The 27,692-nt window shown below is 34.7% G+C and overlaps 1 long non-coding RNA gene across 1 annotated transcript; it reads right to left on the bottom strand.

The window, feature by feature from the left end:
- Positions 1-2,607: 2,607 nt before the first annotated feature.
- On the bottom strand, positions 2,608-27,478 carry LOC125674373 (uncharacterized). The gene is made up of 2 exons (XR_008801849.1): positions 27,070-27,478; positions 2,608-6,507 (listed from the first exon to the last, which is right to left on the bottom strand). It is a non-coding gene; the product is annotated as an uncharacterized LOC125674373 (long non-coding RNA).
- Positions 27,479-27,692: the final 214 nt, after the last annotated feature.

Below are 27,692 nucleotides of genomic sequence, written 5' to 3'. Positions count from 1 at the left end.
CAATACATGTGTGGAAATTCCCGTTCTATAAATAGCGCTAAAATTAGAACGGCCGTTAACGGGGAAGACGCATTCCAGAAAAAAGTAGTCCCGCGTGCTTAGTGCAGATGGACTCCGGAGGATGTTTTTTTTTTTTGACAAAGAAATCAAACGAAGTTTTCATCCATCAGCATCGTTGTTAAGTAATCACTTTAAAAGATATTAAATGATCATCATATCACGGAAGAATATTTTTTTCCCTCAACTATTACTAAAACTGGATAATTCTGATTAGATGTAACTAACAACTCAACTCTATGATAAACGAATTGATTTCAGCTTCTCCATAGTCAACTCTCCATTTCTATGTAGCAATATTCCATCATCACCTGCATATGGTATTTCTGTCTCAACCAATTCGATATGCAAGAGTTTGTTTTGCGTATGATCAGTTTCAAATCAGTTTTAAATAGAGGATGGTTACTGGCAAACAAGTTGGTGCTATAAAGAGTCCAATAGTCTCGTTCAAAGTCAGCTATTCGCAAATTTTATGGCCGTTAAAACAATCTAGTTTGCCAATACCAATTAGCATTGGGTCAAATGGTGTCTGTCATGTTTTATTTTGATTGTTACTCCGTTTTTGACAAACTGTTTTTGACTACGGTTGATTCCATTTACCTGGTCAAGATATAGGTCTCATGGTGGGTGTGACCGGTTGTCAGGGATGTTTACTCTTCCTTGGCACCTGATCCCACCTCTGGTATATCAAGGGTTCCATATTTGCCCAACTCTCTATTTTATATTGCCTATATGAGTCATACGAATGGTCATTATTTGTTATCTTCGCCCTTTTCTTAAACATTGTTATTAAAATTTCAGAATAACTGATTATAACGATTTAATGAAAAGTGAAGATAATAGTTTAGTATAGATAAGAATACCCTTGCGAACAGCAGAAATCAATCACAAAAATCATTGAAAATTAACACAATTTATTTACAATTATTCAAAGAAACATAATATTAAAAAGAAATTACTAACCTACAATACGTATGCAATATCAGTGACTGTTTAATGTCAAACAGAATTCGCACAAAATTGTCACATACCAGCTATCTATTCCAATCAAAGTAGTTCCCTAGATTTAGCTTAATGATTCTGAATGCCTGATTGCCAGTCATTACGACTGCTTCATTTCGGAAGATTTTCTGAGTAATTAAATTCACAAAATTCACATTGTATTTATACTAAATTTGACGTTTCCAGAGCAAGCATGGTTATAACATGATTATAGAATCTTTGCAACAAAATAAATGGTATGTCATCTTTATACTGAAGTGACAAATATCGAAAACTGGAAGATAAAAACTATGTCACAGGTGTCAAGCAAGTACAAGTGTATTACAAAAAGAGTTGTTGTACTCCAAAACATTAACATACATTAAAAATGCAATTTTCGAGCAATAAGTCATGGCCGATAAAATATTACTCCCAACGTATATTATGCTATACAATCTTAAGAAATCAAAAGCAATTGCGTCATACATTTTCATGAAAGGTGAAGATAACGAACAGTGATACATATATTTTACCGTGGATACAATTGGGATACAGCTATTTTAACCATGTAACTGAAATTACTAAGTCGAAAAGCAATGTAATTTAGATCATTTGTATCAAAACCACAATAGCATTTTACAATAAAAAAACCTGTTTGCCATGATAACCAATTTAGACCAATATAAAGAGTTGCGTGCTTACTTTCCAGGTAAAAGTTGTGTGTAGACAGAATATAGTTAATATCCAGAATATGAATATACCCAAAATCCTGATAATATCCCTGAGACAGTTTAAATCAAAGTACTGAAAGTACTGAAAGGCGGGGTCAAATTATTCAATGCATAACTTTCAGAAATGGTGCAGTTATGCTTATATGACAATTCATATGAAAACTCTCTAGACAAATACATTAATCAGACATAGGTCTTGAATTGGAGATTTACGTACAACTTCCTATTTGTGTTTTTGATATAATAAAAGAAGTGTTCAAAATCTAAATTTTCTTGACGTATGTTCCTTTTTTATGGTTTTGAGGCCAAAACGAATATCTAAAGGAATGCTTGAATTGTGACCTCCTAATCTTGTGGCCAGTTTTGTTTAATCAATATGATCCAGAACTCGATATTCTTGGAAATCATTTCGCGGAGATAGTTCCTTCCTTATCAAACCAGAGCCTCCGTGGCCGAGAGTTTAGAGCATCGCGCTCAAAATCACACGGCCTCTCACCTCTGTCAGCGCTGGTTCCAATCCCGCTCGCGCCGGTAAATGAGAAAGTTTCCCAGTTTACTTTCGGAATGTCGGTGGTCTCTTCCCAGGTACCTTGTATCTGGGTTCTCTCTTCCACCAATAAAAACTGGGCGCCACCAGATAACTGAAAGTTTTTTGAGCGTTGCGGAAAACATCAATCAATCCTTATTAAACTTCAAAATTCTTGGATTGTATCTTATAGTGAGGGTCACCATTAGAACTTGTTCACTTAGCTCTTCAGCTATTCATAGCTGAATCAGGTGCTGAATTCTTGTGAAAAAGCATGAATGTTATAATAAAGTAAATGAAAAGAAATATAGATAAAGGTATGTAACAAAGTTTAATATCTCAATAGAACTTAAGGATAACATATGATATGTCGACATATGACAGTATATTTTTACCGGTAATATCTTGTTTTTATGAACCAACATAATGAAACCAAATGTTAAAAATAAAATTGATAATGGTATACTTTGGAATAGCACCATACAACCTGTCAATAACACATGAAAGGTTAAAAGCAAGTGGATATGTAAACACTCCAGTTCTTTCTTTAGCAAAAAACATTTTCTAAACTACTAAAACAAGAACATGTAAATTGTAAACAAAATTGGCAACATAGTGATTTCAAATTTTTTGACACACATTTGGGCTAGAAGTATCCTATCCAATGGAAACCACGTCCACAAGCCAGACTGTCTTCTCAAATGAAACAATATAACATGAAGTACTACACGTTGAGACATATTAGAATATCATGCATATACCAGTATTTGGACAATTAACAATTGTAAAAGCATTACTGTTGAATAGTAATAACATCTATACAGAACAGTAAACTATGATTATGTAAAGAATATAATACTGTTGCCATGTGAGATTTTGAGTTAATAATGTAAATTGATGGCCCATCAGAGTTAAATAAATTGCAATGCTGGGTTTTGATCGCTATTTTCAGTATCACAGAAAAGATTATAATGATATGGACATATAAACACTCCAAACTCGTATAAAACAAGATTTGTTTGTGAAACACAAAATGCCTCCGATAAGGGCCAATTCCGAAGATGGCAAAGGTTACAAAGACAAATATCTTGGTACCAGTAGAAAGATCTTGTTACAAGAAATGCTCAGATGCAATATGAAAGCTCTAATATTTACCATTTAGAGGTTATGAACAATGTCAATCTTTTTAAATGTAGGTCAAATGTCAAGGTCCAAAAGTTTAGAACAAGCAGAAAGGTCTTCTCATAAGGAATACTCATGTGAAATATCAAAGCTCTCTCATTTACTGTTCAAAAGTTATTAGCAAGGTTAACATTTTCAAAAAGTAGGTTAAACTCCAAGGTCAAGGGTCAAAAATGTTGGTACCAACGAAAAGGTCTTATCACTAGAAATACTCAAATAAAATATCAAAGCTCTAGCTCTTACTTTTCAAAAGTTATTGGTTAGGTTAAAGTTTTTAAAAAGTAAGTCAAACTCCAAGGTCACAGGGTAAAAAAATGTTGATACCCACGAAAAGGTCTTGCCATAAGGAATAATCATGTGAAATATCAAAGCTCTATCACTTACTGTTCAAAAGTTATTATCAAAGTCAAAGTTTCAGACAGAATTACAGAATTACAGAATTAGAGAATGACAGACAGGACAAAAACAATATGCCCCCTGATCGTCGATCTCGGGGGCATTAAAATAGTTTCTAAACTACTACGACTTAAGAATATTAACATGGAAATTGTAAACATTTTAACAAATTATTTACATAATTTCAATTTTTTTGACACACATTAGGACTAGAAGTTTCCTATGCAATGACAGATATCTACACGTGATACTCAACCATAAATATACAATTCCACAAGCCAGACATTTTTTAAATGCTATAATATTAAGATTTGTAAATGATATAATTTCATCATATTATGCATCAAGCATGTGTATGGCCGAGTTGTAGTTTGGAAAAATTATGCACGCTTGCATTCACGAAGTAAAAACATGCACGTATTTTATATAGTTTATAAGTATGAAGCTTTGAATGGCAGCAATAGGTATAAAGTGTGATAATGACCTTGACCTTTTGGATTTCAAAAGCAACATGAATTTTGAAAGTTATCAGGATTTGAAGTCTGATAAACATGCACGAGCAAGGATATGTATAAAAGTTAAAGGCAAGCTCAAATCTACAGTCTATAGTGAAAAAGAGACTTTGATCTCAAAATAAATAAGAAAAACGTCCAAAAGAACTCGCCTGTATAATTGTCGGGGGGGGGGGTGGCTTGCATTAAAACTATTTTTGCGTGCATAGAATAAATAACACGATAAACTCCGGATACATTAGTGTATTTTCGGTTTCTTCCGTAAAAAGGACCGGATGTAAACAAAGTAAGAATATTTGCTCATGAAAACAACAATCGTTTCTGTTTGAAAGATAATTCAAATTCATCTAAAAAAATCAATGAAAAATCAAAAGATTTTTTTTTCTTCAAAATATTGATCTTATATTTTTCAAACCTGTGTACAAAATGATCAGCGCAATTTATGCACTCTTTTCTTCCACGTAGATTCAATTCATGTGTTCTCGGCACGGCTTCCATTTTGAGGCCTCGACTGACAGTAAACTAATACACGGGGTCACGTGACCCCGTCTAAAAACTAGTGTAGCAGACAGTATATAGGGATCTTTTACTGTCTCGCTAGTGGAGTAGTTTTTCTAGTCATGTGGTAAAGTCTCTCTCTTGATCATGCAAGTTTTGTATAATGCAAAGAGGAATGCATCATGAAATAAGTGATAAGTCTTATGTAAGTATCAATGAATTGAACACTCTTAATTATAAGTGTATAAACTGTGATATTTCCATGTTTTGTGATGCATTTTCTCGATATGTATATATGTTATAGAGTAGACCATAAAGTAAACTGGATTATATAGCTAATTGTGCAATCCTGTATGAATAAATGATATTATCATTAATCTTATTGGATATTGACAAAAAAAGCACATGCCCCTTTAAACGTTTGGTAGTATTTTGCGGTCGTATTTGCAATCGTAAAGAATTGAAATTGCCGTGCATCTTCACACTTTTTCCAAAATGTGAATATAGCGAACAGTGATAAATAAAAATGTGACAATAACGAACAGTAATCAATCACTGTAAGCAATTCAAACTGGTTTTGGGCAAACACGGAACACTGGATATACCAGAGATGGGATTAGGCGTAAAGAACAGCCTGTCAATTTGTACACGTCATGTGATGCTGCACCCATATAAATATATAGAGCTATCATGTGGCTATACTGATTGATAATAAAGTTAAAGTATATAGTATCTGGATCCAACGCAATGTCTTTAAGACAATTATAGTCCTTAAACATAGGTACATGTATATTTAAATATCCTTAAACGTTTTAAAATGAACGTCCGATTCAGGATTGAGTTTGGTAAGTCATCATCGTAATCTCATACACAGGATGGCCCAAAATTAATTTGAATGATATTATATTGCCAGTTTCTGCTGCGCGATGAAGTAAAAAACTGTCAAGATTGTATTAGACCCTCAACAGTTATTCGTTGTCGATCACAAAACACCTTTCCCCTTGAGATGACCGTAACAATCTCTGAAAAGTGCTATACTATTTTGTCAAATATATTATCTATCTTTATTCAATATTGTATTTCAAAAGTTCCATGTTTCCCCTCTATGCTGCTGTATGCAACGCAGTTCCCTGGTTATATCGGTATAGACTGTTCTCAAATAAACCTTCATATCACATCTCTTTACTGTGTGCATCACTGTATCAATATGCAATATGGTTGATCCAATATCTGTTAGATCATATGCTCTATTTTTTATTGATAAACTGTTAAAACTGTTGACGTACATTTACATCAAGTCTAATCCAAACTCTGGTATGTTTAGAGATCCGTGTTTGACCTACTCTTATTTTGTATTCTTTATAGGAGTTATGAGATTGATCAATGTTCGTTATATTCACTTTTTCATGGTGAATGTTCTCTAAAATTGTTTTCAATGAAAATAACATTGCTTCCATAAAATATCCAATCACTCCATTCAATGTAGTCATATGTTTCCAGAGGTCTCTTCCTATTTTGATGATTTCAGATATTGCATGTTGAGCATGAATAATTTTCCCGTATCCCACCTCCGGTCTTTAGCATGTTCATTGTTTATCTTCCTCAACAAGTGAGTCCTTCTCTTCTGGAAAAAAAATAAAAAGTTCAAGTATAACATAATATTCAACTTCAGTTTGAGAATTATATGCAGAGCGTAATTTGATGTAACCATACACCTGTTGTTTTTTTAGCATGTATTGTTGATTTAAGACACATATTTGTGTATACTACGACACAAGTATATCGACGCCATTTTTTAATTATGGTTGTTTTACACGAATTTATAAATCAGATACAATATCAGATATAATATTGCTACAATTCAAACAAGCATTTCATAAAACACACCAGGAATAAATAAACGTGAACTGTGCCATAGTATGATATCAAATTCCTACTTTATGATTAATTTAGTGAAAGGTGAAGATAACGAACAGTGATCAATCTCATAACTCCTACAAGCAATACAAAATAGATAGTTGGACAAACACGGACCCCTAGACACACCAGGGGTGGGATTAGTATTAATTTGGTCCTCCATAAGCGGGAGGTTGTGAGTTGGGGTCCCGCTCGCGCCATGGCCGCGTCAAACCTATGACATTAACATAATAACATGGTATGTGCGGATCTAGAGATGGTTAGGGAGGGGATAGCTGCAGAACTGCAGTTCTCCAGGGGGAAAATTTATGTTGTCAACAATATTTTTTCGGAGAGCTACAGATCTGCGGTGGGGGGGGGGGGGGGGGGGGGTCTTCCACAATTTGTAGATTGTAAAGCATACATCCTGAAAAAAAGAAGAATCATTGCATTTACCGGCTAAATAATGAGATCAAAATCATCATCGTTTAAGTATGTACAAAGTGTTCCCGCAACAAACAAAAACAAACAAAAAAAAACGGTTATTTTGATACCCTTTTGTAACAATTTTATTCTTATTCTCATAGGTTAGACTTCCACTGGGAAGAGGAAATCCCTCTTGCCATTTTCAGATTTATTGATTATGTCTTTACAGATGTACGGGACTTTTTTCAAATCTAAAAATTCATTGTGGGTCCCTTTTCTGACTTGTAGTTGACTTTGGTACAGTTGTAACTTGTACTATTCCATTCATCATTAGAGATACCTGATAAGAAATACTATACAAATCATTTACCAGGCAGTGAAACGAAGATTATTTCAATAAATATCTGGCTAAATCGGGTTCAGAGCTAAAGGCAAACGGGGGAGGGTATTGTTGGGTGGGTAGGGATGCCTGTCCCCGCTTAGTTGGACAATATACTTTTCCCGTCATCTTAACTAACTTTACATGCAGATACCGTTATGCATTACATGCTGAACTTTGATTGAATGGCTGGTTTCCCCCTGTTCCCCCTTTTGTGACAAATAGTAACAAGAGGCCCATGGGCCACATCGCTCACCTTGGTCCATATCAGAAGATTTTCCATATCTATTTGCATGTAAAACCGTAGTCCCTATTATGGCCCCAAACCTACCCCTGGAGGCCATGGTTTTTGCAAACTTGAATCTACACTATATCAGAAAGCTTTCATGTAAATGTGAACTTCTTTGGCTCATTGGTTCTTGAGAAGAAGATTTTTAAAGATTTTCCCTATATATTTGTATGTAAAACTTTGATCCCCTATTGTGGCCCCATCCTACCCCAGGGGGCCATCATTTTAACAAACCCGAATCTGCACTATATCAGAAAGCTTTCATATAAATCTCAGCTTTTCTGGCTTAGTGGTTCTGGGAAGAAGATTTTTAAAGATTTTTCCTATATATTTGTATGTAAAACTTTGACCCCCCTATTGTTGTCCCATCCGACCCCCGGGGGCCATGATCTTAACAATTTATAATCTGCACTATATAAGGAAGCTTTCATATAAATCTCACCTTTTCTGGCTCAGTGGTCCTTGAGAAGAAGATTTTAAAAGATTTTTCCTATAAATTTGTATGTAAAACTTTGATGCCCCCCTTGAGGCCCAATCCAATCCCCGGGGTCCATGATTTTAACAAACTTGAATCTGCACTATATCATAAAAAAAACAAAAACAAAAACAAAACTTTGACCCCCTATTGTGGCCCCATCCGATCCCCGGGGGCCATGATTTTAACAATTTAGAATCTGTACTATATCAGGAAGCTTTCATATAAATCTCAGCTTTTCTGGCTCAGTGGTTCTTGGGAAGAAGATTTTTAAAGATTTTTCCTATATATTTGTATGTAAAACTTTGACCCCCTATTGTGGCCCCATCCGACCTCCAGGGGCCATGATTTTAACAATTTAGAATCTGTACTATATCAGGAAGCTTTCATATAAATCTCAGCTTTTCTGGCTCAGTGGTTCTTGGGAAGAAGATTTTTAAATATTTTCCCTATATATTTGTATGTAAAAAATTGACCCCCTATTGTGGCCCCATCCAACCCCCGGGGGCCATGATTTTAAAAATTTAGAATCTGCATTATATAAGGAAGCTTTCATATAAATTTCAGCGTTTCTGGCTCAGTGGTTCTTGAGAAGAAGATTTTTAAAGATTGTCCCTATATATTTTTATGTAAAACATTGACCACCAATTGTGACCCCATCCAACCCCCGGGGTTCTTGAGAAGAAGATTTTTTAATGACCCTACCCTATTTTTACCTTTTCTTGATTATCTCCCTTTGGAAGGTGGCCTGGCCCTTTATTTTAACAATTTAGAATTCCCTTTACCTAAGAATGTTTTATGCCAACTTTGGTTGAAATTGGCCAAGTGGTTGTTGAGAAGAAGTTGAAAATGTGAAAAGTTTACAGACGGACAGACGGACGGACAGACGGACGGACGGACGCCGGAATACGGGTGATCAGAAAAGCTCACTTGGGCTTTCAGCTCAGGTGAGCTAAAAACTAATTAAATATAAATTCGAATCCATGAATTGAATCCAGGCATTGAAACACTAAAGGATTCATCCCCTCCCTCTTCCCTCCTCTACCCATTTTTAGGATTTTTAAATTTTGGTTAGGCTTAATAAACCTTTACATATTTCATTAGCATCTCAGAGAACAACATTGACATTTAGAATTGCTAAAGGTCGATGCATATCAAATTGTTATCATAAAAATTATATAAAACATTCATGTATAACACAGAAAATTATCCACCAATATGTTTTCAAAGTTCGTCAGTAATAGTGATGATTGCATGATGATCAACATATTCGTGATCTGACATTATCACTTTTCATCTATGAAATGATCCTGATAATTAACGTTTCTGGAGATGCATACCCCCCCCCCCCACTCCCCGAAATGATTTACAAATAATCGATCCATTTCTTAAAAATAAGAATTAATATACTTGTATAACATTTTGTATAGAGTATAGAATATATAGCATATTTATCCATTATTATTTTTTACTTGTTTATTCGAGTGCCATTTGGCAAACAAGATCCATCACTTACAAACTGAAACTTAATCTTTACGTTTTAAAATTAAAGCATGTATTTACTTGTTTTTATTCATTTTGTTGAATAAGTCACACTCTTGTACTAGTGTCTAGTCTCTGTAAGAATTTTGCAAAATCGAAAAAAAAAATGGCATAGTCATATCTGACGATTTACTTTAAAAGTACATAACAAGCAAACATTAGGTTGCCTTTTAATCATAAAATGCACTCAATGTCAACGGAGGCAGTTATTTACAAAAATATCAGGTTCTGTATATGTGTGCCATTTTCTATATATTCCTATGAAAAATGTCTAATTTCAGTTGAAGATAAAAATATTTATCGGAAACTATGTAATAAACAGAACCTAAAAATTAAAAGATGATAGTGTTAAAAGTGAAAATATGTTTACAAACTATTCGGAAACCAGTATATGGATGCAGCAGAGTTCGATACTGATTGGGGTGTTAAATTATCTCCCTTGCGTTATTCTTATGTATTGGAGGTAGGGTTGTAGTCTGACAACATGTATAAAACATGGCGCATAAAACGCTGGACTTGCAGGCGACACACAAATGCGGCATTTCTTTGTTTACAAAATCGCCATGTTCGACATTTTCACCAGGAGATGAATTTACATTTAATATGTTAAAGACTGTAACAAGCCTGTTTCGAGTCATTTGCGTTATCTAAACCTTTCTTACGATAAAACACATCGACTGGAGGCTTTTGGATCTGTTTGCGCACCAGTATATTCGAACCCATTCCATTTTTACCGTACATGTATATCCATACCATCACAATTCTCTTGGATGAAACTGGAAGGGGAAAACGACATGTGTCTGTCCTAATCACAGTGGAGGGACTTGTAAAGCTGGTGGACACATTTCTTTGAGGGCAAGTTATATGCGCTTGTCTCACGGGGAATATTCTTTCCTATGAGATCTGGTAAGTTATTACATATTTCATGCTGAAATTTATTAACATAATTATATAAAACTCTTTTTTTATTGCATTCAGCTCCCAACGAAACATACTTCCCTATTCAGTATTGTACATACACTAAGCCTTGTGTTATGTGATTAGATTATTGTAAAAATATATTGTTTGGGGACCGGTCAAAATTTATTGAGGATTTGGGACCAGTGCAAAATCCAATAGAGCACGTATGTTTTTGGGGCTTTACATACTGATAGGATTCCATCTTCTTTTTTTTAAATTATCAACATTGATAAAAGAGCAATATTTTTTTTATTGCAAATGTATCAATAAAAAAGATATTTAAAAAAGTATTTCAAATATTTAATCCAAATCCTAGAATGTATCTATCTCACAAACAACAATACTGAATTGTATGCCTACTTTATTTCATGTCCAAGTTAAATATATATACTAGATACAATTTGCAATGAAATACTGGATTTTGAAAAAAAAAATTAAGTTAAAACATGTAATTAAAAATACAAAAAAAAAATTAGCTGTGATTAAAATTGCAAAAATTACATGCAAGTTTTGCATGGAGTATGGGTTTCAATCGCAGAAAATTAAAATGGTTATCATGTTGGTCATAACTTTAAGAATACAGACCAGAATTTACATAAACACATCTTTGATAATTTGATAGAGAATACTGATATGTGCAAAAATACTTGTATGTTTATGAGAGAAAATTCAGTAAAACAGTAATTGAAAAATATGCAAAATGTAACACTTTAAACAACAATTTTACAAAAGAAAATAATAAGTTAAAAATAATGAGATATGTAACTTCACTAGACAAATTACTGTACAGTATGTGATCTGTAACAAAAATAATGACGTAATATTGTTGTTTGATCCTATGTACATGTATTTATTTATAACATGCAAGGTGAAGATAACGAACAGTGATCAATCTCATAACTCCTACAAGCAATACAAAATAGATAGTTGGGTAAACACGGACCCCTGGACACACCAGGGGTGGGATCAGGTGCATAAGAGGAGTAAGCATCCCCTGTTGACTGGTCACACCCGCCGTGAGCCCCATAGGACACAACCTTTTTTTATTATAGATCTGATATAGGACAACAACTATTTCGTATTCTTAGAGAAGATGACCTGGGGATTTTAGAAAATGGTAATATGGAATGCACTGGTACCAACCCTCTATAAATATTTACCGGTCCCTTACTTTCAAAACTAATACAGGATGTTTTATGATCTATGCCTGGTTAGATAATATACATTCTCCTACATAGTATAAAGAACTGTGTAATAAGAAAAACAATGGTTTATATAGATAATGTGTTTAGGCCTGTTGCTTGTGTTTCCATGTTTCATTTAGCCTTAAATACAATGTTTGTGTTATGTGTTTCCATTTATTAGTTTGAATTAGTTAAATCAAGACCGTTTGTGATGTATTGTCTTTGTTATTTTCTGTCCGACGTTTTCTATTTTTCACTGAATGTGTATTTAGGGAATTGTTAAAGGTCTACCGTGGCTATCACCAATTAACATGTTTTATTAATTTTCCATTCTGAACCATGATACTAGTAAACTTCCTTTAGATATAATTTCTAAGAGCTCAATGTCCTGAATTAAAATTTTAATATTACTTTATAAATCAAATTATTGTATCTAATTTAAGTATCTAGATATCTCTATTTCTAAAAATCTATTCTTTAGTGAGTATTTTTTTTTTCTTATCAATAACTTTACTCTCATATGGAAATGAAACTTTTCAACATGTCAGACTTATGATTTACACCATCTCGACCTGTAAAAAAAATCCTCCATCATATTAGTTAAAATCGGAGATTATCAGTATGCCACCTTCTGCATGATTCTTACAGAGACTAAAACTTAATTTCTTAATTGACCGGATGGTAGTAAATACACAAAGTACAATATGACAACTAACAGTTATTACTATTCGGTAAATGAATGTATACAATCAATAAAACTTCAACTGGTTGCCCGCATGAACCTGAACTTTTGTTCAAAAGTAGGGCCTCTTGCTGATTTCCAAAAATTAAGTGTTACCTGATTTTCAACTGACGTCACGGGAAATTACCAAGAGGGAAATTTACGGTAGTTCAGTCACAGTCAACATATGGGTAGTATCGTTTCGGTGTTTAACCGTAACAAGTGTAATGATACCTGTGAATTTGAGATGCAATTTTACTCCATGATAATTGTGCATTTTACTATGGAAGCCCTTAACCTAGTTGCGCTGTTTTGGCTATTTGGATTGTTGGTAAAACCGTTTGTGAGTTTCACACCAACGCTTTAGTCAACTGTTTTATATACTCAGTTTCCAACTCGGTGAATTGTTTTTCTAAGAAAATGGCTATGTCGTCTCAAGATATTAAACTATTAAACCCACATGATTTTTGTCGAGTTCCTGACGGTCAATTAAAGCAAAATTCTGCTCATTCAGATAGCAAAACTCCACGTGTTCGAGTAGCTGAACGTATTGTGAAAAGCGCTGAGTCATGTACTCGTGCGCCGCGAGAAGGTAGACCGGATTACGTAACTTCTTTTCAAACAATACCTGACACAATAAATGAAAATCGGTAAATGTATTTTAGTGATGGGCATTATTCAAACACAGGTGACCTTGTTGACGAAACTTTTCTGTCACAGTACGACCTTGACTGGACTGAGGCAAAACCCGCTTTCGTAAAAACAAAACGTGGTTTATGTGTCCCTGATACCAAAGGAAAAATATTCAAAAAGAAATTAAACGAATGATTCCAAAATTTTATCCAATTCTAGAAAGGGATAATGGGGAGAAATATATTTCAAGATTTGACCCTCAGTTTCAGGAAATAAATGGGAAATCTCAAATTACCAGCTCAAATGCCCCTATCAATTATTCGGATAAATCTACGGGGGGAATTCCAAAAACACCTACACATGTTCATTTTAAGGGGGCCGAATACAATTAGTTCTACCCTAGTGATTTTTATCAAATCTGTATCGTTGAGGAGTTGTACTTTGGACATTTTATTAAAAAATAAAAATCATCTTTGTCCGTACAGTATTGTGTAGGGGTCGATTCAAAGTATCGACACCTTTATTATTGGACCTAATGGGATTTTCTCCTATAATAAAGAACTTTTTAATATTTTTCATATTTTTGCCAAAGCCTTTTCATTTTTTTTTCAATATATGGGAAAGTCTTAGACATATTTGACAATATAATGAAATAAAATCAACATAGCTCCGTTTAGATAGATTAAAGGACCATCTCAAAGTTTCCTCCCTGTGGCATTTTTGGCTCTCATAAAACACTTTTAGGCAGAATTTTGAAGACGAAACCCTATAATTTTGTTTGAAACTTCCTCAATTCATAGGAACTTACCAAATCTATCAAAATAATGTATTGGTCGTATAGCATGGCAGAAAATGAAATCAGAAGATTGCTTAGGGAACGTTTCAAAGTTTTCATTTTAGAATCTACTTATAGTTGTAACTACTGCATATATCAACAATGATATATTAATGATTAAGGGGATGCCCCAGACACCAGGTAAATGTACACAATCCGGACTTACACCCTTCTCATTTGCATGGCCCATTAGCGAATCTTCTCCACATATGTTGCACAGGGATATCAGCACATTAGGTGGCATGAACACATACACCCGCGTCTTCGTAATTGTCAAAAAGGGGAATAACTCCTACATCTATACATACTCAGAATATATCACCAAAGTTACCTCATCTTGACTTCACAAGACCACAGAAACTTTTTAGGAAAGAAAAAGACCCCCAAGCTTATGATGGTTCTACAGACTTAGACATTTTTTTTACAACATTTTGAATGGGTTGTAAAATACAACTGGACAAGTGCTGAAAAAGCACATCAGTTGGCTATTAGTTTAAAAGGTGATGCCCAACAGGTGTTCAGAGATTTAGACCCTGGTACATATTAGAGAGTATGATGATATAAAAAAGGTTCAATATCCCTGGACGGGAAGCTGCATACAGATGTCAGTTTAAGAATCGTAAACACCTGTCAGAAAAAGCCTATCCCGAATTGGACAGACTTACGAGAGAAACTTATGTCATTGATCAATTCATTTGTGGTCTAAACAGCACAGAAATGGAAAACATGCTCAATTCAGACCCGCCAAGAGTGTTGATGAAGCAATTACATTGCCCTTTGAGTATGAGACATTTGAGGGACCTAAATTTTCCGAAAACCCACATTTGAAGAGAATAAACTTCATATTGTTTCTGAATTTGTCAAAATTTCCCACACTCCTGAAAAAGAGTTGGCCACAATTAGTTCTGAAGAAATGGACAAAATGATGAGTAAACTCATATCTGAAATAAAATCTCTGAATACAAGCAAAAAATACAAGTAATTGGATAATCCTTACTGAAAATGTCCGAAAAATCTAGCTCCAATCAGGATCAAAATAATACTCATCAGAGGCATAGATCAAACAAAGCAGATGTGAATTCGGAAAACTAGATAGAAGCCGATAATTCAGCCTTTGCAACTGGTAAAGATAGCACTCTTACCAATAGGCCAGTTATTGCACTGGATACAATTAAACCGAGTTCCTTCTTTGTTAATCCAGACATTAGTGGTATTGTAAAGGGTTTTTTGATTGATACTGGTTCTGCAGTTACGATTCTTGATGGCAATGTACTTGACATGTTATCAGGGATGAACAAACCTGTGTAGCTGAAAAGTGTAAATAAGACACTGTTGTGTGCAATAGGTGAAACGATTTCAATATGGGGAGTGTCAATTTTTTCATTCAAGTTGTGTTACTCTGATACCATTTTTGAACAAGAAATGATAGTGGGAAAATTAGAGGGTGATATTAGTATTCTGGGGATTGATTTCCTAGAGAAATATACGGGGGTTGTAAACCTCTGTAATGAAACTTTGCATTTAGGCAAACAAATATTCCCTCTTTCACAAAATCCTAAACATCTTCAAACTTGTGCTAGAAAAAAACTCAGTGATACCATAAAAATTCACCCGACACAGAATTTTGTTGCAAAGGCCACATTCAAGGTCAACTTGTCACTGAATGTGGAATTATAGAACCAAACCAAATGGTCAGTGGAAATTGTTCATTAATGGCTCTGGTAAATCCAAACAAAGGTGAAATTTCATTCCTCAATCGTACGAATAGGACAGTAAAATTGAATCAAAATACATACATTGCTGACCTAGAACCACTTGAAAGTGTGCATCATATAGCGCCTCAATCACCTACTCTACCAAAAGGGTCAGAATTGCCTGAACACTTGTGTGCTTTACTTGATAAAATAACAGATGAAACAAGTTTAAAAGAAAATAATCAAATTATAAACATGTTGTTAGAATTTTAGGATATTTTTCTGGGTCCTGATGGTAAACTAGGCCACACAGAATTAGTAGAGCATAGTATAGACACTGGATCTGAGAATCCTATCAAAATACTCCCCGCAGGTTATCTCGATGACAGAAAGAAATTGTTGAATTAGAGCTTCAGAAACAACATCTAATGGGGCTACAAGGTTTTGTATAGATTTCCGCAAATTAAATTCTATAACTAAAAAAGACGCTTATCCTTTGAATAGAATAGATGATGCACTGGATGCATTATCGGGTGCACACTGGTTTTCTACCTTGGATTAAGCCAGTGGATATTGGCAATGTCCCTTGAAAGAGTCTGACAAAAGCAAAACTGCATTTACTACACATAACGGGTTATATAATTTTAATGTCATGCCCTTTGGTTTTTACAACGCCTTCGCAACTTTTTCACGCCTTATGCACTTAGTATTGGGTGGAATCAACTGGACCAGGTGCTTATGTTATTTAGATGATGTCATCGTTTTTGGCGCATCATTTGAAATTGCATTGAGAAATTTCAGAGATGTTTCTGAAGCCTTGAGAAAAGCCAATTTAAAGTTAAAGCCTAAGAAATGTGCATTGTTTCAAACTGAAGTGTCATAATTAGGTCACGGGGTTTCAAAAGCTGACATCAGCTGTGATCCCAAGAAAGTTAGTGCTATTCAAAATTGGCCTACTCCAACCAATCTTACAGAGGTAAGATCATTTTAGGTGCTGCTAGTTATTATCGGAAATTCATTCCTAATTTTTCAACCATAGCATCCCCTTTGAGTCAACTCACTAGGAAAAACAGAAGGTTTAAGTGGAATCAAAATTGTCAGAAGCTTTTGATGATCTAAAAGTATTGCTAGTGCCTGCTCCTATTTTAGCATACCCTATAGCTAGTGCCAAATTCATACTTGACACCGATGTAAGTGAAACTGGGTTAGGGGTGCGTTATCCCAGATTCAAAAGGGTGAAGAAAAGGTAATTGCTTATGGCAGTATTTGCTTGCAAAAGTCACAGTAGAAATAGTGTACCACTCACAAAGAACTGTTAATAATTGCAAAATTTTTGAAACATTTTAGGAATTATTTGTTTGGTCATTTTTTTTTTTTTTTTGCGACCTGATCATGTATCACTCAGATGGTTGAATTTTTTCAAAAAGTCCGAAGAAATGATTGCCTGATGGATAAGTATTGTGGACATGTATAATTTTGAAATCGAAAAACGAAGTGGGGAGGGTTACATAAAAATGCAGATGGGTTATCCCGAATCCCTATTAAGCGAAAATGCTCAAATGAAAAATGTCCAGATTGCAATTTTGAAGACACTCATTTTTGCATTCGTAATTTGAATGAAGAAGTTAAAGCTGAATGGGAAGAATTTCCAGACAAGGAATCCTTGCATTCTGATTGGGAAATATATACCCTATAGAAGCTGTCAACACTTCTGAGATTTCAAATTGAGCTGAAATTTGGGGTCCTGGTCAGATCAAAGAATGGCAAGATGGAGACAACAATATTAGCAAATTTAAGAAACTTAAATCAACATTGGAGAATATACCCAATCGACAAGCTATTGTTTCCTTTTCTCACGAATTTTCTGTCAAATGTGGGGAGAGTTTGAATTCAGAGGGGATGAAATTTTATACAAAATATCAGAAAAAGATCCTCAGGGAAACACAATTTATCAGATTGTAACACAGCATATATAAGAGACAACATTCTGGAATATCTCCACAATACAAGAATATCTGGTCATTTAGGTAGAGATAAGAGTTATGAGGCAATCAAGAGAAGGTTTTACTAGCCTAGAATGTCTAATGATGTAAAACTATGGTGTCAATCATGTGATTTACCAGGTCCGGGCTTTGGAAGATCTCCCCTCCAGTCATCTCTCCTTCAATCTACAAAACCTTTAGATAGAATTGCAATAGATATTTTGGGTGGCTTACCAAAATCAAACAGTGGAAATAGTGATGGGCGATCGGGAAAACAAAATTCATCGATGATCGGATTAATCGGATGTACCTTTTCGATTGATTAATCGAAAAATAATCGAATTTTAATGATTTCAAATTGATGGCATAAATATATTAAATTTACTTTATGTTTTACCCTAGATATTAAGTTATATAGAATAAAATCATTAGATTGATTGTATCTTGTTTAACGTCTCTCTCGAGAATTTTTCACTCATATGGAGACGTCCAAAATCATAATTAGATATTTGAAGTTAATAATCTCATACTTTCGATTTTATTTTCCCGGGATAGGGATAGATCTCTCGACTTTCATTGTTCTTATGGGATCCGGTTTAGAATAGAGCCTCATTACCCCTTGTTTGTTGTAAGAGGCAAATTCCGAGCCCCGTGTCACAACAGGTGGTACGATAAAGATCCCTCCCTGTTCAAAGACTGTAAGCGCCGAGCATAGGCCTAAATTTTACAGGCCTTTACCGGCAATGGTGATGTCTCCATCTGTGTGAAAGATTCTCAAGAGAAACTTTAAACAATATTCAATCTTATCGGATGATTCAGCTTCGTCAGCTATTTTTGATTTTAGATAAGTCGCGGCAGGAACATTCGTATTATAAAAAAAATAATACCGCCGTCGGTAATTTTCGATTTTCAAAATGACAATCGATTTTTCACATCGTTACAGTTATAGCGACCGACAATCGAAAGTCGGCGACAATCGGTACATCATTAAGTGGAAATGAATATATCATAATTGTAGGTGATTATTTTTCAAAATGGAAAGAAACATACCGGTATGCTGTTTCAGACCATACAGATTATACGGTTGCCGACAAACTTGCTAATGATTTTTTTTTTCACGTTTTGGCATACCCAATCAAATTCATACCGACCAAAAGGGAGAATTTGAAAGTGAATTATTTTCTGAACTTTGTAGACTAAAACTAGAACTACTCCCTATTAACCCCAATCTGATGGTCTTGTGGAAATGTTCAACAGAACGTTTATTGCCATGCTTTCTGCCTTTGTAAATGACAATAAAGGTGATTGGGATAACCATTTGCCTTATTTAAAGATGATGCACAGAGCCACTCTCCATGTCAGTACCAAATGTAGTCCAAATTTACTTATGTTTGGTCGTGAGATTTCACGTCTTCCAGAAAATCCAGGAAAGTTGTGTCCATCTTTGTATTTCAGTTGGTTCGAAATGGCTATGAACAATTTGAATTTGCACATCAGAATTTAGGGATAGCTACTCAAAGAAAAACATTTTATTATGAAAAAGACCTAAAACCAAGATAGTTTCACTCTGTTGAATGGGTTTGGCGATGGTATTTACCTGCAATTTAATAACAATTAGGTCAAGGTTTGACAGGTCCTTATCTAGTCCTTAGGAAAATTTCAGAAGTTACCCATGAAATTCAATTAAATCCCCAAACAAACCAATAACCGTCCATGTGAATCATCTAAAATAATTTCAAGGGAGACAACCTCCTCTCAGCTTGTTGGACGAACCTGACAGTTCTCTTGATGAGGACGTTCTAAGTGCTGCTTCAGATACACAAGTCCCACGTGATTCCCTGGTGCAACCTATACCTAAATCTCCTGTCAAAACCAAAACTGGGAGAACAATTAAGCCAAGAAATATCTACTCTCTATAATATATTTTTCCAGATAAGTAACTTTCTAAATCAATACCTTATCAATAATCCTATTTTCTATTATTTCATTGTAAAGAATGCGGGATGTTTTTCAAAACAGCTGTACTGTTGAGCGCTCCATTCCTTACTTATACATTTTACTCTGAAATAATTGATTAAGTCTTAATTCTTGAAAATTTATTAGAGCTGCATGGACATTCTTGACATATTAGTAACTCAGGAGATGTCGTCCCTGGACGAGGACCTTAGACCAGTATGGGTGGAGGGATACATGAGCTGTTCAGTAGAAAAGGTGCCAGACATTCTTGACTGATTTTGTTAAATGCCGACGTCACTTAGCCGAACGACACTCTATAATGGTCACGCTATACAAGTTTTTATATCAGAATGTAAACCAACTCAGATGAAAGTATGTTGCCAGTAGAAGGAACCAAGTGGTTAGGCATCACAACCACCAGCACCCAGGGACCAGTCTTAACATAGAAACTACTGTAGTTAGAAATACCACGTATGAGGACCCAGGGAAGGACCTAATGTCGTTACAGCCAATAACTGATGCCAGGCGGAGATACAGAGACCACCAGTCCGCCTTGCGGAGACAAATTGCAGACAACACGGCTAAAGATACCTTAGTGCGAGAAAATACCAACTCTCGTGATCAATCAGTAATTGTGGAGGATCAGGCCTGTGTGGTACTAACCAGCCGCCTCTTGGGACCTGCCTGCCACAGGAAAAAATAACGCGAGTTGAAATGGATTCAGAGATAATTTGAAAGTGACTGCATATTCATATATGTGCATATATATATTTAGTGAGTTTATATATATATTGATCCTGCTATAATTTTTCGTCCACTTTTCAAATAAATTATAATATCATTTATCTTTTAGTAGGGGGAGTGGAGCGGGAATGAATCTATATGCATATTATTTTTTTTATTTTATTTAAAGTTTTATTTTGTATATTTATCTGTCTCTGACGTTGTACTACCTTCAGTTAGTTGTTTATTTACATGTAAGTCTTATTTGACAGTTTCTCCAGATGCCAACGTCTCCAATCATCAAAACAATATTTAACTTTCGTAACTTAGATTTTCATTGGATAATTATCCGAAAGTACATGATTAACCTCTATGGGTGGAACTAAAATACGAGTAAAGTCGAAAGCATTATGTCGGGGGTTCAATTCAAATTTACCTATCCCCCAAAGAGTACATCTGAGAGTGGCACGTACCCCTCTCCCGGGATGACACCTATGACAAATGATTTATATCAATTGAGCAATATTTAAAAATTTAAAATTTATTTTTAATTCATTACCTATTCTAATGCATTTTCGATATGTCAGTTGAGATAAACAATTCCAGCTGCATGTTGCACATGAACAAATGATTTGCACACAACGTGAAAACGTCCAGTTACTTTGGAGAGATCTATCCAAACATAGTAAATTAGTTTATTTTTGAAAGAGTCGGTTGGTAGTGATGCATTAATTTTAGCCCTGATAAAACAGTGAAAGCGTTGCTTTCATACTTTATATAATGTTAGTTTTTTAGAAGGGGGTACCATACAAGGTGAAGATAACGAACAGTGATCAATCACATAATTCCTATAAGCAAAACAAAATAGATAGTTGGGCAAACACGAACCCCTGGACACACCAGAGGTGGAATCAGGTGCCTAAGAGGAGTAAGCATTCCCTAATGACCGGTCATACCGTGAGCCCTATATCCTGATCAGGTAAACGGAGTTATCCGTAGTCAAAATTGGTGTGCCAAGAACGGCTTAACAATCGGTATGAAACACTTCAGACAGCATTTGACCCATTGATAGGTTGTATTGACGAACTAGATCGTTATAACAACCATAGAATTTGCGAAATGCTGACTTCAATCGAGACTGTTGAAACCCCTGTGCCTTCAACTTGTTTGTCAGTAGCTTACCTCGATTTAAAAACTGACTATACACAGAACAAGCTCTTGCATATCGAATCAGTTGAGATATATAAACACCATATGCAGGTGATAATGGAATATTGCTACATAGATATGGGAAGTTGACGATGGAGAAGCTGAAATCATCCTGTTTGTCATACAGTTGAGTTGTCAGTTTGCCGTTAATGTCTACTTTCAATAAAATATCTAAGCATGGAGCAGAAATGGACGACTCTTTGGTGTCCTTCATTTCGAGCTCACAGGGGTATATCAAATCGACATATGAATTAAAGTTATTATTGTCAACAGACATAATGTCATCGATATATCGAAATGTCGAACCGAAAGCCGCAGCGACAATTTTTTTCTTCTCACGTAGAAGTTTTTGAGTAAATTCTGCTTCATATGAATACAAAAACAGATCAGCCAAAAAAGGAGCACAACTCATTGGAAGACCTGGTCACTAAAGACTACGAAGATATTGTCAATGAGGAACCCCAGCATACCTTCTATTTCAACTTCAGAGTACGTGTGCGTGGAATCAGAGTGGTGTTCAACAAAGCAAGTTTTTGAATGACTGATCACTAGATATGAATATTTCCGTTTTCGATTTTTGTTGACGAAGCAACTGTCTATGGTATCAAAAAGTCTAGTCTTTAATTTATCGTGAGGAATGGTCGTGTATAGTGTTGAAAAGTCATAGATTTTAATGTTATTGATTTGGGAAAAATTCTGCGATTTCAAGTTTACTAAAATCTCTTTAGAATTTTTTAGAATCCACATTTGATTAACACCACTTCTGGCATATGTAGTAGTACAGTAAGTTTGAAGTTTCTCCTTCACAGCTGTTAATCTTTTCGTGAGGAGCAGAGATAGAGGCTTGGTAGAGCACTTACTGAATCCAGCAATGTATCTTTGTAAGGGTTTTTATGTAGTTTAGGAATCCAGTATAGGTAACTCATATTCATTCGACCCATTGACTAGGATATTAAATGTGTCTAGAACTGAAGCATGGTTTTGAAGAATTTCATCTTTTGAAAGGGCAGTTTGAGTATAAGTACGATTACCAGAAGTGGAATTAATGCCAAGTTTGTTAAAAATACAGTCGTAATAATGAGCTTTACAAACAAAGACAATGGTGTTACTAGCTTTGTCAGCTGGAACCAAAACATATTCCCCATTTCACCCATCTAATTCTTGTATCACTTCTGGTTTATTAAACACAGAAGGAAAGATGGTACGTTCTTTTGTTTTCATATGTCGAATGCGGGATTTTAATATTCCTCTTATGCTTTTAACCCATTCTTATAATGTATCAAGTTCTTCTTTTTCATATTTACCCATCGTCTGGCATAGCCTTCGACAGAATTCATAATAAATATGAAGTTCTGTCGCCAATTAAAAGACCGAGGTTCTCTGTATTTAGGACCTTTTAGAATAAGTGATTTGAGGTCCTCATTTTTAACTATATCAACATCACCAGTAATGACATGTCCAGCTGGACTATATTTGAAAGAAGATGAAAAACAAGAACACGTTGGTGGATTACGTATAAGATTGTTTATATCTAAGCACTGCAAAGTTTGTTTATAATTAAAACGTTTGGATGCAATAGTAGAAGTATAGCTGTATGAAATACAGGGTGTAGACTTGAGCTTGAAATAAGTTGGAATACACGACTGAACCCTTTTATGGCGAAGAATTTGCTTATGTTGACGCCATCGATTCCTTTGTTTGTAAATTTGAGCTTAAGGAACTGGCGGCATGATTTGGAAGGAATATCGTCAATGGTCCGTGCTGGTTTAAAGAGCCTGTGATGGGCAACATCCATAATCATAGAGTTCAGTCTATATTCAGATGTTGCAAAATCCAATTACAGTAAAACTCGAATATAGCGAACACGGATATAGCGAAATTACAGCTATAGCGAAGTGAAAACGATTTCCCCAGGAAATTCTTTATGTATTCTATATAAAAATATGCGTCTATAACGAACACGGATATAGCGAATTTACGGATATAACGAAGTAAATTCCTATTCCCTTTGAACTAAAACTGAACTTAAAAATCACCTTTTATAATGAATTTATTTTTGTTTCATTTTAAAGTCTGTGATTTTTAACAATCGTGTTTATTCCTCCTAGCCACCTGATCCCACCTCTGGTGTGTCCAGGGGTCCGTGTTTGCCCAACTATCTAATTTGTATTGCTTGTAGGAGTTATGAGATTGATCACTGTTCGTTATCTTCACCTTGCATAAAGGATCCACAGTTATTGCGAAATTTTTGTTTGTATTTTTTCAAAAAAGTTTGTTAACGCAAAACAATACTTACACATACGTTTAGCAAATATATTGTCAGTATTGTTTACTATTCTCGCTAATTAGATTTGAAGTTTGATTGCATTTATTTTATCGTACACTCCTTTATTTGTGTAAAGGAACAAGTAAATGACAATTGCAACAGACTGTACATGTATGTATTGCGCAAACTTTCGTTGACATTTCTCTCTTGACAGGTTCTTGCATGACTTAATAATCCTTGAAGATAAATTATCATATATAAATCAATGTGTATATTTCTTGTATAAAAATATTTCTTCTCGAAAATATATATGCTTCATTTTTATTAAAGACAATACAAAACGCAAGTATATCGATTGCTGCTTTCTTATATAACTGGTATACATGAAGAACAAATCAGTTTTATAACGAATTCGTTATATATGAATTATGAATTCGCTATAAACGTATAGCGAATTACGCTTATTGCGAATTTTTATGGAGGGTCCCCAGAAATTCGCTATATCAGAGATTTACTGTATATACTAACCATAGCTTCTTCAAATAATGTGTGTAAAACTCTCAATGAAACAGAGTAAAGTTTTGTACGAATATGATGTGGACCTAATTGTGTGTTGACGTTAGGCAAAAGTGAATCAAACGTGACATCATTTATACTTGGTCTTTTACGATGTCCATGACTGCGTTTCCGTCTTTGGTTATTGGGAAAGAGTCCCATCACATTCACGTTATTTCCTTGTGGACTAGTCAAATTTCCCACATCATACACTTTATCATTCCATCCATATGGAAATGCAGTGCCTAGGGTCTTGATCCAGTGATGTTTTCGTTGTCTACGAAAAGGGGTGCTTAATGTTGGATTGTTTGTGTGATGGTAATTTGTTTCCAACATCCTTACCATCATGGACACGAGGGAGTGGTCCGGTGCATTAAAATGCTTGTAAAAAAGTTGGTTACCACCATTATGCATTTGAAATATGTGCCCCGATATTCTTTTATCAAGTGAACCCTTGGTTCCTCCCACATAAATTAAGCGACACAGGTTGCACTCAATGGCGTAGATAGATAACGTTAGAAGATGTAGTTGTCAAATTATCAAAAGTTTTGGTACAGAAACTACGTCCAGTTAGATTACTATTTAATGAATTTGTAGTGATCAGTATATCACAAGTTTTGCAATTTTTTCAGAACATTTTGAGGTTGAGCAAATGGGGTCGAAAAAGGAATTATCAAAAATATCTCTTAAAGGAACATAATAGTCTTTAATTTGGGTAGAAGAATTTTGGTCTTTGTGCCAAAGCTGACAATCTGACGATTGTACATATGACAAATCTTTGATATCTCGAAGGATAATCCGAGGGAAAACAACCGATCTGTAGGAGCCTGTGTCCCTTATAGACTCCACAGAGTGACACCCAGAATAACCACACCCCTGACATAATCAAGAAAATCTTTTTTGATAAATGAATTGAAAGTAGTCTCTACACGATAAATACTTCATATTTACTCTCATCAACGCTATATATATATATATATATATATATATATATATACATATATATATACAAATATGAACTAAACCATCTTCATTTTCTGCAAAAGAATTGGGCCTCATCTCTCATTTATGCCTAAATAATGCATATGTTCATTACATTTCCTATTGCTAGGGGATGCTCCGTTTAGCGGTGCTTTTGTTATACCATTCTTTAAGTAGAAAAATGACACGGTCAGCAAGGGTCCCGCTGAGGGTTGTTAGGTAAAAATGACATCTGTATTTGATATAGTAATGTTTTGGGCTGGTATATATGTTAGAATTAATATTATATAAAGATACATTGGAATGCCAATTTGTGAAAAAGGAATCATGAAGCATATTTAATAGAGACGTATGCAATTTAAATTACTTCTGTTTGACACCCATTCATCTACTCAAACACAATAGAGTGCAACTAGATCTCATTGTAATAGGAGATTCAAAATGGATAACTGGTACAAAATATGGTACATACTATTCGAAAAGGATTATGAATTTGACATATTGATGTCTTGGAAAAGGAAATTCTGACATCGGGGCTCTAAAGCGTTTTCAAACACATTGTCAATTGATAACAGTGTTCTACATTTTCAAAACTAGAGATTAATATAATATGTCTTTACATACATAGGTGAGAAAGTTTCCATTATTCCTAGCCGCGACACACCATGTATGCGCAAAAAAAATAAATAAGCAAATATCAAAATACTCACGTAGAAAATGTGGAACTTACCGTCAACAAGTGCAGTGAAAGACGCCATTTCGAGATTTTTACTAACGAAAGCTCGGTAACAGTAATTAATAAGGTACACTCATTTTGAGTTATCGTGTCACAAAGAAAGTGTTAATAATAACAAAGTTAATTACACACATACAGACACACAGACAAAGTGAAATGACCCCAAAATCTATAGGTGTCTTCCTCTTATTGTAAAGTATGTCTGTACAAAATTTGAAAACTGTACAATGAAAACTGTTTGAGTTATTGTGTCACAAAGAAAGTGTTCATAATAACAAATATCATACAGACAGACAAACAAAGTGAAATGACCCCAAAATCTATAGACTTCTTCCTCTTATTGTACGTTATTTCTGTACAAAATTTGAAAACTGTACGATAAAAACTGTTTGAGTTATCGTGTCACAAAGAAAGTATTGACGGACAGACGGACGGACGGATAATGTGATTACTATAGGGCTTCCCGCATTTCAAATGCGGGGCCCTAATAAATATATTCTTACTATTGACTATAATATAAGAAGTAAACCACACTGAGGTTAGGACATTTTGTAAAAATCGGCCATGGTGCCTCGGATTTAAAGAAACTTGAATATGATTTTTCTGAAGATGCTTGAATATTAATATAACTGATAATGGTCAAAACAAAATATGGATATAGACACAATTATTCTAAAAATTATATACCAGAAATGCAAATATATCATTTTAAAATGATATATGTACAAAAAACGCGTATCCTACCTTTTTCAATGTTCGCTATCCATGATGACGAATTATATCTGTGTACTCCGCAAAACTCCGCTTTGGGGGGTAAGAGCTGCAAATATAAAGCATGTTTGCATGCTCAATTGCACATCATACGTTGTACAAATAACCCATTATTACTTGTTTACTGTTTAATATTTGCAGGCATATCTAATAGAACGTCATTGGCTTAATTCTCTCACAACTTTGTCACTCTTTGAGAAGTACATTATGTTTCAATCAAAATTGAAAAGCACGTGGTGATTAATAGATTTAGCGCACGAAATGCAATATGGCAAAGGCAACCTGACACCAATCTAATATAGATAGATAGATAGATAGATAGATAGATAAGATAGATGGATACATATATAGATAAGATAGATAGATAGATATAGACCAATCCGAAAACATGCAAAACTTATACGGTACCAATTTTGATGCACCAGATGCTCATTTCTACAAATAATGTCTCTTCAGTGATGCTCAACCAAAATGTTTGAAATCCGAAAAAACAATGAAGTTTTAGAGCTATTATAAGAAAAAACAGTGTGTCAAAAAACGTGGAGTCAAATTCGTCCAGGATAACATGTGTTATCTTTCCTTGATCAAGAAGGTAG

The sequence above is a fragment of the Ostrea edulis genome, chromosome 3 (assembly GCF_947568905.1).
Source record: "Ostrea edulis chromosome 3, xbOstEdul1.1, whole genome shotgun sequence".
Classification (NCBI taxonomy): domain Eukaryota; kingdom Metazoa; phylum Mollusca; class Bivalvia; order Ostreida; family Ostreidae; genus Ostrea; species Ostrea edulis.
The sequence above is the reverse complement of the archived record's forward strand: the minus strand, read 5'-3'. Positions and strand labels throughout refer to the sequence as shown.